The sequence below is a fragment of the Phyllobates terribilis genome, unplaced genomic scaffold (genome assembly GCF_046119375.1).
Source record: "Phyllobates terribilis strain yellow unplaced genomic scaffold, ASM4611937v1 Scaffold_3__8_contigs__length_932513732, whole genome shotgun sequence".
Lineage (NCBI taxonomy): Eukaryota > Metazoa > Chordata > Amphibia > Anura > Dendrobatidae > Phyllobates > Phyllobates terribilis.
The window spans coordinates 194,195,487-194,209,046 of NW_027362763.1; positions in this window are offsets into that span (position 1 = coordinate 194,195,487).

Sequence of the window (13,560 nt, forward strand, 5' to 3'; positions counted from 1 at the left end):
AGAACTTAACTTTTCTGCAGCCCACCCAATGGTTAAATCCTTGTCAAGCCAGGTGGGCACTCTTCTTCACTCGTTTTGATTTTGTGATACATTTCCTTTAGCAGAGAAGAATGTTAAAATGGATGCTCTGTCGTGTTTCTGTGGAGGAGGCTCAGCACATCATTGACCCGGCTAGGATTGCTGATGCAGCCCCTGTCCTTCTGAAAAACATTCGTCCTGGAAAAAACTTTTTTCCTACTGCTAAGAGAAGGAGAATACTGTCCTGGGTGTTAGAACCCTCCTGTTTGTTTTTTCCATCTTGTATTTTGCAGTCACGTGACCATCTGCCTTTATATTCCAGCTCCGCTTTTTTGGCTGTGCTGGACTTCAGTGTTGTTTGACTGTTTTGCTTCGGTGCCTATCTCTCAGTTCACTTGGTCCTTTGGGACCTCTAGTACCTTTTTGTCAGTTTGTCTTTTGTTTTCTGCAACACTTTTCTCTGTTCAGGAGGTATCCCTTTTTGTTCCAGTCCTTATTTCTTTTAGGGATCCCTACCCTTTACTCTATAGGTCTTCGTTCAGACTAGCCTAGGACTAAGGCGGGTCTGTTCGCTAGGAACAGGCAGCCCGCTACATCGTAGGGATTCAGCTTAGTCTTACTGTAGGGAAAGCTTTCCCCTTCTTTCCTTAGATCTTGTTGCAGATCATAACAGTAAGTCCAGCCCAAAAAAAAAAAGGAAATATTAATGCTAGGATCAGTATGGCTTCTGTCCAGGATTTGGCTCAACCCTTGCAGGAGTTGACTCTGGAGGTGGTCGAGCTCCAGCAACACGTGAGTAGCTGTTCCGGAGCGCATTTTGTGGAACCCAAGGTAGGACTGCCGGATGTTTTTTTATGGTAAACAGCAAGATTTTCCTTTAAAACTGTTTGTTTGTTATATTTTTGTTTGAGACCAAGGTCCGCTGGGAATGAATCACAGCGCATTGGTTTTATTATGTCACTTTTGCGCAATGAACCACAAGGGTGGGCCTTTTCTTTTCAACCTAATGATTCATGTTTGAGGTCGGTAGAAGAGTTTTTTTCTGCTATGGGTCTATTATATGACGATCCTGATCGAATCTCATCTGATGAGGCAGAACTCAGGCGTTTGAATCAAGGGTCAGATGATGCTGAGATTTATTGCACATGTGGCACCCCAGGTCTGGTCGCCACAGTGGCAGCAATGTCATGTCTGAGAGCAGGTGGGAGGTTCCCTGGTTGGGGACAATTAGACAGCAGCACCTCCTGCCTCAGTCCAGGGAGGGGAGAAACCTTCCCTTTATAAACTGGATCTGGGGCGGGGTTAGACAGTGAAGTGAGAGACAAGGTCCAGTGAAGTTGCAGATAGGGACAGGTCAGCAGCAGGCTGAGGAGTCCCTGTAGGCAGAGGAGGAACACGAGGCCAAAAGGGGAGCTAGAAGAGCTCATCCTGGCTAGAGACTTAAAAAGCCGGACACTGGAATCCGAGGCTGTGAGGGTTATAAGCCCAGCAGCAGAAAACCACCACGCAGGGGACTCCATGTCCTCTGGCCCAAGGAAGCCCAGAGGCTCGGCCACACGAGAGGGACCACTACTGCCCCGGAGGGGTGAGAAGTACGGAAGGCCCGAGTCACCAGTCATATGGGTGAGAACAACACGGTACACTCAGAGACGTGGGCTACCACCACACTACAATGGGATAGCCAAGAAAGAGTGAAGTCAGCAAGGTAGGCCTACAAACTCCCCCTGACCAGCGGGATTTCCCAGTTGCTCTCAGACTGACCAGGCCTCCATTGTTAACCTGAACCCCGGACGGGTCTCTTATTACCACCAACAGTAAAGACCCCGAATTGCATGACAGACTCCGTGTGGTTACTGCTGCTCCCACGCACCATCACCACCAATAACCCTATTTACCGCCCTGAGGCTATACTCCTCCCGTGGGGAGTTATACTACCCTGTGCTGCACCCACAACACCAGCCTCAGCGGTCTGCCCTGCAGCGGCGGTTCACTCTGACCGAAATCCACGGGTGGCATAGTCGGACATTCGGAATATAGACCGCCATTTGGGTTGACCACCCTGAGCCACGGAACCGGGTCCCCGCCACGCAAGGACTACAACCCCCAGCATCCACAAAAGGTCCGGTTCCGGGTATCCCCACACACACACGGCCCAGGGGGCGAGTCAACTTTTTGGCGTAGTCGGCAGGATTTCGTGCCCGCCACCAACGGGTACTGCGTGCCTGAAGAAAGACTGTAAAACTTACCTTGGTGGAGTTTCCCACCATCCGCAGCCGTTTCCCGCCATCCGCAGCCATTTTCCCGCCATCGGGTGCCATCTTTGGGACGCCGCGCGGGAAGAAGAGGGGCGTGGACGACGAAAGCGCGCGAGAACTGGAGCCCCACCTTACGCACGGACGCTGCGCAAGGTCCTGAAAGGAGCCGAGCGGACACTGACGTCACCAGGACACGACGCAAGGTCCTCAATCCCGACAGTCGCCTGCGGAGCCGCGGCCTACAGAAGAAAAGCAACAGAAGGTAGGCCACGGTTGACTAGGGGGGAAGAGGATGACGGAAGCGGAGGGAACTGTCACCGCTGCCGCAGTAATGCCGTTCACGATGCCTTATATCCCCGGAACGGCCTGATTGCCCCAGTACTCAGGGGAGTCGCATACCCTGAGCGACTTTAAAGAGAGACTGTATAGCCTATTCAAAGTATACCCCCTGACGGAAGAACAAAAAGAGACCATACTGATAGGCCAGTTAACCGGTGCGGCCCAACGAGAAGTAAAGTCCTGGTCAGTCAGGGACAAGGGGACCGTGAAGGAGTTTTTAGCCCATCTAAAGGACACTTTTGATACCCGCACCTCAGCAGAGATCAAAATGAGATTTTATGGGTGCAAGCAGCGGGCCCAAGGCAGTATAAGAGACTATGCTTTGAATTTGCAAGAGGCCCTGAGAGCCATTAAGCAGGCAGACCCTGACAGCGTGAGGAATGCAGATAAACTGCTGACTGAACAATTCATTGAGGGTCTGCTGTCCAGCGCCCACCGAACCCAGTTACGCCTGATGGCCCTGCAGAACCCCGAGTTGTACATTGCACAGTTTAAGGACAGAGCCATCCAGGTACTCCGAGAACCCGCACCCGGTGGCGTTGCGGCCTCCAGGCGCCCTGCTATCACTTATTACCAGGAGATGGCGCCCCAGTCTACAGAACCTGCAGGAGCCAATGCACAGACAATGAATAGTACCCCGTCTACAGACCTGCACCATCAGGTCCAAGAACTGACCAAAAGCGTTGCCTCACTAACCAGGACTGTGCAGTCGTTGCAGGTATCCTCTCCAGGAAAGATCCAGCTGGCTACAAGTCCCGAGGACGTCCCGTGGCGCCGACAGAAGAGGATTCCACCGTCCAGAGGGAAGCCAGCGGACCGCTACGACCAGGATGGACAACCCATCTGCTGCCGCTGCAGTCAGCCAGGACATATTGCGAGGTACTGTAATTTAAGCGAGCCCAACCTGGGGCAAAGGGCCAACCCCCTGACGTAAGATCATCAGGCTCGTCAAACTGGCGTGACAAGTATGTGGGGGGACGACCGGTCTTGCCTGTTGTACTGGATGGCATTCCCATGAGTGCACTGTTGGACACTGGCTCACAGGTAACCACCATCCCCTATGTACTTTTCAAGCGGTACTGGGATGACACGGATATTACCGGCTACCCAGATAATGACTTGAGCATCATCGCCAGCAATGGTCAGCCCGTGCCGCAGGTGGGGTTCAAGGAGGTGACCATCAAAATTGGTAAAGTTGAGCTGCCGGCGCAAGGACTGATTATTGTGGACATTGACCGTCGTGAAAGTAACCCTAAAATAACCTTGGGTACTAACGTTATTGAAAATTGTCTTTCAGAGGTAATTGTTATATTACAGCAGGTTGCAGTGAATGCCAGCTCCAGCCAGCAGCGTGTCTTACAAAAAGAGATCAGAGCCCTGATGAAGCGGCAACAGGTAGAACTGTCTGGTGGTGAGATTGGTAGTGTTAGGATGAGTGACCCATTCCCTATCGCCATGCCCCCAAAAAGTGAAATGATTATCTGGTGCCGGACTGCAATCGGGTTAAGAGGTAGAGACTACCAAGCTATGGTAGAACCCGTTTACTCGGACAGTAGGCCCACCATTTTGACAGCACGGGGGGTGGTCGATGTACGCCATGGGAGAGTACCCGTCCGCATCCTAAACATTAGGGAAAGAGAAGTATACTTGCCCTGGTATGCAACTCTAGCCAAATTGTTCACCGTTAACCAGAACTCTGTAAAGGCCGTGGAACCCTTGCCTCCAACTCAACCAGAGGAGGGTAATGGCTCCAAGAAACAAATGGAGGACTGGTGTCAGAAACTGCATGTGGGCACCGACTCCACTCCCTCACACCAAAAACAGGGAGTCTACCGGGTGGTTCAGGAGTACGAAAGAGTCTTTAGCAAACACCCGCTAGACTTTGGGCAAGTAAAGGGGGTAGAACACCAAATCCCCACAGGATACCATCCACCCATAAAAGAGAGATACCGGCCTGTGCCCCCTGCACACTATCAGAATGCCTAGGGTATGTTACGAGAAATTAAGGAGGCTGGGGTGATCAGGGATCGCTGTAGCCCCTAGGCAGCTCCTCTAGTTCTTGTAAAAAAGAAAGATGGCACGATGAGGATGTGTGTAGATTATAAAAAGGTCAACAGAATAACACACAAAGATGCGCATCCGTTACCTAGGATAGAGGAGTCTTTGGCTGCATTCAAATCTGCTAACTTCTTCTCTACTTTGGATCTCACTAGCGGGTACTGGCAGGTTCCTGTAGCAGAGTCAGACAAGGAGAAGACCGCCTTCACCACCCCGATGGGTCTCAGTGAATTCAACTGTATGCCAATCGGACTCTGCAACGCACCAGGGACCTTCCAGAGGCTGATGGAGTGCTGTCTGGGGCACAGAAATTTCTAGACGGTCCTACTCTACCTGGACGATGTCATCGTGTATTCCAAGACCTATGAGGACCATCTAAAGCACCTGGCAGAGGTGTTCGATGCCCTGGCAGGCTTCGGCCTAAAGGTAAAACCCTCTAAGTGTCATCTATTGAAGCCAAAAGTACAGTACCTGGGACACGTGGTGAGTGCTGACGGAGTAGCCCCAGACCCTGAAAAGATCACGGTGATTAAGGACTGGCCAAGACCCTCCAGCATAAAGGAAGTGCGGCAGTTCCTCGGGTTGGTAGGCTACTACTGAAGATTCATCTCCGGGTTCACCAAGATGGCAGCCCCTATGCAGGACCTCCTGTTAGGTCAGTCAAAGACTAAAAGTCAGAAGCCGCCCTTTAAGTGGGACAACTGGAGGAGGAGTCTTTCCGCCAGCTGAAGATGGCCCTCACGGGGGATGAGATCCTGGCCTACCCTGATTACGGCCAGCCTCTTATCCTCCACACCGACGCCAGTAACGTGGGGATAGGAGCCGTACTGTCCCAAATCCAGTAGGGCAGAGAACGGGTAATTGCTTATGCTAGCAGGAAGCTGAGACCCACAGAGAGAAACCCTGAGAATTATAGCTCCTTCAAGCTAGAGTTCCTGGCAGTGGTGTGGGCAGTCACCGAACGCTTCAAGCATTACCTGGCTTCTTCTAAGTTCACTGTGTACATGGACAACAACCCGCTGACACACCTGGACACTGCAAGACTTGGTGCCCTAGAGCAGAGATGGATGGCCCGGCTGTCCAATTATGAATTTACCATCAAATACCGGACAGGGCGCGCAAATGCCAACGCAGATGCATTGTCCAGAATGCCTCACTTGCAGGACAGGGGACAGGATCCAGAAGAACTGGAAGAAATTGAACTCCCTGCATTCCACCGTCATGGGATCGCCCAGTGATCCCACTGCATAAAAGAGAGGTGCTCTGCTACCGCAACGTTCAACCCCTCACCCCACCATGGCTGGGCAGAGACACAAGATAGTGACCCCGCAGTCCGCCTGGTAAAAGAAATGCTGACCCAGGCTGATGCCCACCTTGATCCGGATGCTCCAGAAGAGGCCAAACAGCTGTGGAAGGAGAGGAACAAGCTGTTTCTTTATGAGGGGAGGACTGTCAACTCTCGAACACACGAGCTGACCTGGCAGGTAGTGGTCCCAAGGCAGGATGCGGCTATGGTCCTAGAAGCATACCATGACGGAGTAGGGCACTTTGGATGGAAGAAGCTGGAGTACCTGTTGCGTGAGCGGTTCTTCTGGGTAGGCATGAGAGGGGCTATAGAGAGATGGTGCAGAGACTGTGGCCCATGAAACCTAAGGAGGAAGGACCGCACCAGCCAGAAGACTCCCCTGCAGCCCATCGTCACAAAGCAGCCCCTTGAGCTGGTGGCCCTGGACCACGTAAAGCTGGCTCCAAGCAGATCGGGATAAGTCTATGCCCTTACAATCGTAGATCACTACTCCCGGTTCCTAGTGGTGGTCCCTGTCAAAGACTTAACCACTCAGACGGCCGCCAGAGCCTTTCAACAGCATTTCTGCCGCCCACACGGGTGTCCAGAGCAAGTGTTGACTGATCAAGGTCCAGCGTTCGAGGCTGAAGTCTTCCAGGAATTCTGCAACCTGTATGGCTGCAAGAAGATAAGGACAACGCCTTACCACCCCCAAACCAACGGGATGTGTGAAATAATGAACCAGGTAGTACTAGACCTGCTCAAGACGTTGCCCCTGGAGGAACGCAGCCTGTGGCCTGAGAAACTGCCGGATCTGGTGGACTTGTATAACCATATCCCAGTGGGTTCTACCAACTGCACCCCGGCTTACCTAATGAGAGCAAGACCTGGTAAGCTGCCAATTGACCTGGAGATGGGAGTCCTGACACCCGAGGACACCTCACCAGAAGCAGACTGGGACACAGAACGACAGCAGCAGTACCAGAAAGTACAGGAGAGTGTGGAGCGAAGTCTGTCTCAAGCCAGAGAGAGGCAAGAGAGGAAATACAACCAGTATGCTCCTGCTGCTCCCCTGGCACCTGGAGAGCAGGTCTTGAAGAGGAAGAGACGGCTCCACAAGTTGGATGACCAGTGGGAGAAAGACCCATACACCGTACTGCCCTCGAGCCATGAAAACCCAAAGGTATGTGTTATCAGTAAGGATGGAGAAGAGACCACAGCCACTGTCTCCAGAGACCACCTGAAGAAGTGTCCCGAGCAGCTGCAAAGTGCTGATGAAGACCAGGATAGCCCTTAACCCGCAGAGGAAAGGGAAGAAATGGTCAGTACAGTGCTCGGGGAATTTCCCCGGTCCTGGACACAAATCAACAACGCTATAGTGGTACCCGTCCTTACCTTTCTCCAGCCAGCCCCTCAAGGGCCTGCAGAAGAGCAAGTAGTGTTGGAAGAGCAAGTGGCCCTGGAGGCAGAAGAGTGCGTACCAGCAGCTCAGGAGGATCAGCCCTCTGCTGGAAGTGAACCTGCCATGCCCGTGGTGAGCCAAAGAGTACGCAGAAAGCTGCCCAACCTACCCGTAACATCTGCAAACACCTCTAGTGCAGACACGAGCACACCCAGTACACAAGGGGTGGAAACAGGGGACACGAATAGAGTACCACCAGACAGTGGGTTACGTAGGTCCACCAGGAGCACTAGGGGTCAAATGCCCGCTCGCTGGAGAATTTAAAATGTGATATATCTACCTGTATATTGCAAAAGTTGGAAATGTTTAATGTCTGTGTTACCTGGTTACTAATAGAGATGAGCGGTGTTCGACTTGAACTGTTCGCCAATCTCAAATTCGAGCTGTTTTGGGCGGTGTTCGAGCCGTTCGGCGAACACGAACAATTTGAAAAAAATCCGGCGGTTCGAGGTTATGTTCGATAACTGTTCGTGCCCCAAAATCATAACTGGATTTTTTCTCAGTAATGCTGAAAATTAATGTTAATACGCAGTTTGAGTGTACAGCGGGGCGGGGGGAGGGGCAGGGGATGGATCTCTGCATCAATAATGAAAATCTCCATTTTTTTTCTCTTCCGCATTTACAGTGGGGAGGTGCAATCTGTCAGCCTATCAGCAGCGCACACACGGAGCGAACTGCTTTTTTTCACACAAGCAAGGGCATGTGTCATTGGCAGTGTATGTCACATGTCCTTGCCCTATAAGACACAGCCATTTTCCACGTTGCTGTGTGCGCTATACTTTGAATGTTCATTTCAAGGCAATTTTCGCACAAATCTACAGATAGCTTGGGAGTAGGGAATAGTTGTGCTTGCAGTCCTTTTGAGGACTAGGTTACATCATTTCCTACGACTTTTATCAGGAAGGTCTGTGCTCTTAAATAGATAGGTTGGGAGTAGGGACTAATTGTAATTGCAGTCCTTTTGAGGGCTAGGTTACATCAGTTCCTATCACTTTTTGCCAGGCAGGTCTGTGCCAGTGCTGCGCAAGTTTTTTTCACAGCATTTGGCTAAATCTAGCTAAGCAAATCCATTTTGGCCTCTTGCAGTGTATGTTAGTCAGTGGAGTAGCCTATCTGTGTTACAAGCTACACAACCTGTGTATAGAATACACATTTTTTTACTGCACCCAACCAAGTAAAACCTTTTGGGCACAGCATCATTCTACTAGTCCATCTATACTAACCTCCACCAGGTTGCAAATTAAAAATAATTTTTATCTGCATCTAGCTCTGAAAAAAAATTTGAGCTTGTAGCAGTGTGTGGGACTTGTTCTATTAGTCCATCTATACTAACCTCCACCAGGTTGCAAATTAAAAATAATTTTTATCTGCATCTAGCTCTGAAAAAATATTTGAGCTTGTAGCAGTGTGTGGGACTTGTTCTATTAGTCCATCAATACTAACCTCCACCAGGTTGCAAATTAAAAATATTTTTTATCTGCATCTAGCTCTGAAAAAAAATTTGGGCTTGTAGCAGTGTGTGGGACTTGTTCTATTAGTCCATCAATACTAACCTCCACCAGGTGGCAAATTAAAAATAATTTTATCTGCATCTAGCTCTGAAAAAATATTTGGGCTTGTAGCAGTGTGTAGGACTTGTTCTATTAGTCCATCTATACTAACCTCCACCAGGTTGCAAATTAAAATTAATTTTTATCTGCATCTAGCTCTTAAAAACAAATTGGGCTTGTAGCAGTGTGTGGGACTTGTTCTATTAGTCCATCTATACTAACCTCCACCAGGTTGCAAATTAAAAATAATTTTTATCTGCATCTAGCTCTGAAAAAATATTTGGGCTTGTAGCAGTGTGTGGGACTTGTTCTATTAGTCCATCTATACTAACCTCCACCAGGTTGCAAATTAAAAATAATTTTTATCTGCATCTAGCTCTGAAAAAAAAATTTGGGCTTGTAGCAGGGTGTGGGACTTGTTCTATTAGTCCATGTATACTAACCTCCACCAGGTTGCAAATTAAAAATAATTTTTACCTGCATCTAGCTCTGAAAAAAAAATTGGGCTTGTAGCAGTGTGTGGGACTTGTTTTATTAGTCCATCTATACTAACCTCCACAAGGTTGCAAATTAAAAATAATTTTTATCTGCATCTAGCTCTGAAAAAATATTTGGGCTTGTAGCAGTGTGTGGGACTTGTTCTATTAGTCCATCTATACTAACCTCCACCAGGTTGCAAATTAAAAATAATTTTTATCTGCATCTAGCTCTGAAAAAAAAATTGGGCTTGTAGCAGTGTGTGGGACTTGTTCTATTAGTCCATCTATACTAACCTCCACCAGGTTGCAAATTAAAAATAATTTTTATCTGCATCTAGCTCTGAAAAAAAAATTGGGGGCTTGTAGCAGTGTGTGGGACTTGTTCTATTAGTCCATCTATACTAACCTCCACCAGGTTGCAAATTAAAAATAATTTTTATCTGCATCTAGCTCTGAAAAAAATATTTGGGCTTGTAGCAGTGTGTGGGACTTGTTCTATTAGTCCATCTATACTAACCTCCACCACCTGTGTATGTAATAAAATTGTTTTACTGCATCTAACCCAGCCAACACTTTTGGGCTAATACCACAGTTTGGCCACTCAGCTCTGCTCGGTTCCCATCCATTGTTTTTTGTGCAAACAACTCCAGAGTTGTCAATTAGTTAACCACCAAAATGAGTGGAAAAAGGCCTGCTGATGGTGGAAAGGGGAATAGGCGTGTTGGGAAAGGAAAAAAAGGTTGTGTCCGTGGGGTAGATGTTAAAGCAACAGTAACATCTGCAGAAGAAAGACCATCTTCCAGCCAAACTAAGATGTCTACTTCTTTTAGCGGACAATGTGATAAGATACCTTTCTTATGGCCACACCAATCGCTAAGGAGGGCGAATGGAAACTCGCTATACAGCCTCCAGGAATTACAAAAGGAAGCAGGGACCTCAATGGAAGAAACGATAACGCAGGATAAACTTAAGGTAATTAATTTATCTGATAAAGCTTTTAGCATTGAGCAACTCTAAGTACTTGAAAAGGGGCTGACCTTTTCACCAGTGGCTAACTTTGATTGCTTTACGGCCATTAAAGACGTTCAACTTTTTGGACGTAAACTAATGCTTAAGAGACATTTTTCCAAATATCAAGACGAGTTTCGTCGCAATGCAACTGCCCAGGAGAAAGAGGCTATTTCAGTCTTGGACTCCCTACTTAAAGAGCAGGAAGACATACCCAATTTTCCACCCTTTTGTAAGAAAAAATCAACAGCCTTCCCCCCTTTGTCTGCCTGTGCCCCAATTGAGCTTTTCACAAAATTGGTAATACAAGATCTTAGAACGCTCCCTAGCCAAAGATCTCATGATAACCTTAATTACAAAGAAAGGATTGCCCTTAAGGAATTAAGAACCATGAATGACATTGTCATAAAGAGTCCGTGTAAATAAAGATTCCGGCACACCAAATAATATGGAAAAAGTCTCATATAAGTGATGAAATAATAGATGCTTTATTTCTCCAACATCAACTGGTTCAAATAATAATCAGTGTACAGTTGCCTGCCCAACGTTTCAACCCCAACGGGGTTTTCCTCAGGGGCATCAAAGGAGCTTGAAAACCAGAAAATAAACAAAATAAAGACATAAGTGTGACATAAAATAAAAGACAATACAATGAGTAATATACAACAAAATAGGCATATGTGAACGGAACAAGGCAAAGGGGAGAGAAGGGGAGTAGGGGGGGGGGAAGCGAGGGAAGAAAAAAGCGGAGGGGGGGGAAATAGGGGAGAACAATGGGAGCAAAAGGAAGAGGGAACAATATACATACAGAGCAAAAGAACGGATCGATGTAAAAATAAAAGGAAAAAGGATACCTAGTTGCTATGCGCTAATTGATATCTGGGAGAAAATCCCAGTGGTAGTAGAGAAACTCAGGGGAAAAATAAAGAGAACCAGTCTTGGTAGTGGTAAGGGAAAAAAGGGGATCAGCCGGCAAAATAGCTGTAAACAGACGGCAAAGGGAAAATGAGACACCAGTAACCAGACTAAAACCAGTATCCAAACAGAAGAGATGACTTGCCTTAAGTGAAAGAAGGTCAAAATGCAGGGATGTCGACCATTTATGAAATATAATTATTTATCTACTTAGATGTATATTGATACTTTATACTTCATCAAGATGACTTTTTACTTTAATATAATTTTACAACAATATTTTTATATTTATTTGTGATGATATGTACATTCTATATAATAATATCAGGAGAATTCTATAATTATTTCAATGTAGATACCATTCTGATGTAGAACTCTGCATTTATTATTTTCTTTCTGCTCGTCTGGAATGTATATTATTACTTTTCTATTTTCTTTAATAATGCAGGATGGGTTAAAATGTGAATCATCAAGTGGAAAGATAACGTCATCGTGATGGACTTAAAGATGCATCTACTATGTATTACCAAATTGTGTTGTTAATGTATGGATAGGGTTTGAGGGCAACTTTGCCCAGACTTAATATGGTGTGTGCACGGACCCGGTGTGGTGCGCGCGCGTGACGTGTCATGGCGGCCTCGCCTCCCTCGACTGGCGTCCTATCAGGAAGCGATATGCGCGCATGCGCGTGTCGACTTCCTGGACGCCGGCCGAGTGATGGCGACGCGCCCTGGACGGCATGCGTGCGCCCTAATACACAGAGGGAATAACAGGTGTGCTTCACTCCTCTCTTTATATAAATATATCAGGTGTGGCACTGCCTCTGTACCCCCCGACGAAGCAGCACGCGAAACGCGCGTTGGGGTACGAGGCAGTGTGGTCTTATAACACTCTGGCATTGGTTTGTATTATGCCTGCCTTGGGGGTACTATAATGCTGATATCACTTGATTGCTGATAAGGATTCTGATATGATCCTTATGATTGGTGATATGCACCCGGGTTTATGTACTAGCTTATGTGTTCCATATGTAAGCTGTAATTGATGTAACCACTGTGATTATTCTACTGGCTTGTATATGGGAGATATCCCTCAAACCATGAGGATTTATACTTTACTTACATGTGTTACACGATAATCTTATGACTTGTGCAGGAGGATATTTTCCTCAAATTGTGAGGACCTGTACCTTGTCTATAATTGTTATATGATAATCCCATATGAGAATATATCCCTCAGAATGTGAGAATTTGTATTTTTCTATACATGTCATATGATATTTTTATGGCCTATATATACGGGTATGTATTCTATTTACACATGTTTTGTGATAATCTAATGGCAGGGACATGGGGCATATCCCACGAAACTAAGAGGTTTGGAACTTTATTGATAGAGTCTTACATCCCTACTTTCTGAACTGTATTTATTTTTTGTGCTTACAGTGATATCTTTTGACCACACTGCCTCAATTTTATTGGGGCTTTCTATGTCTAAGGGGTTTTTGACATGATTTTATGGGGTGTTTGTATGTCTTGTGATAACATAAATAAAAATTTGAAATAGCAGATTTACTGAGTACTTTGATCTCCTTATTTAAATTATTAATGCAGAATGAGGAATGAGAAATAACTCTTTACTCATACTATAGCCTGGGAATCAGAGGCCGGCTCCAGAGCTTCTGTGAATCCAGACGAGGAAATGATCTGCACTGATGCCCAGAATCTTTATGAGTCGGATCCAGGAACAGACGCAGAAGGTTCTGACCATAATGTAGACCCTCGTTCCCAAACTATAACTCCTGTTGGTGGAGACAATGAGGAAGACGATGATGAGACTCAAATACCTGATTGGAGCGACAACTTGAGTTTTTTGTCAGGGCAGGAAGAGGTTGGCTCTGAGGACGACGGGTGTGATAACACACAGGGTGATGATGACGAGGTTGGAGATCCCACTTACTGTCAACCCACAGTCAGCCAGTCGATGAGGTCAGCAGAGGAGGTGGAGGAGGATGCTAGTGACGACGAGGTCAGGTTGTGCCTTCCTGGACAGAGACGTAGTACTGGAAGCACGTCAACAACTGCATCCTCAGCCACAACTCTGCCTCTGACCACAAGTCGTGGTGGCTCTTCAGGTCGCATGGGTGCTAAGCCTTGCATAGCCTGGGCATTTTTTCAGATCGATAAGGATG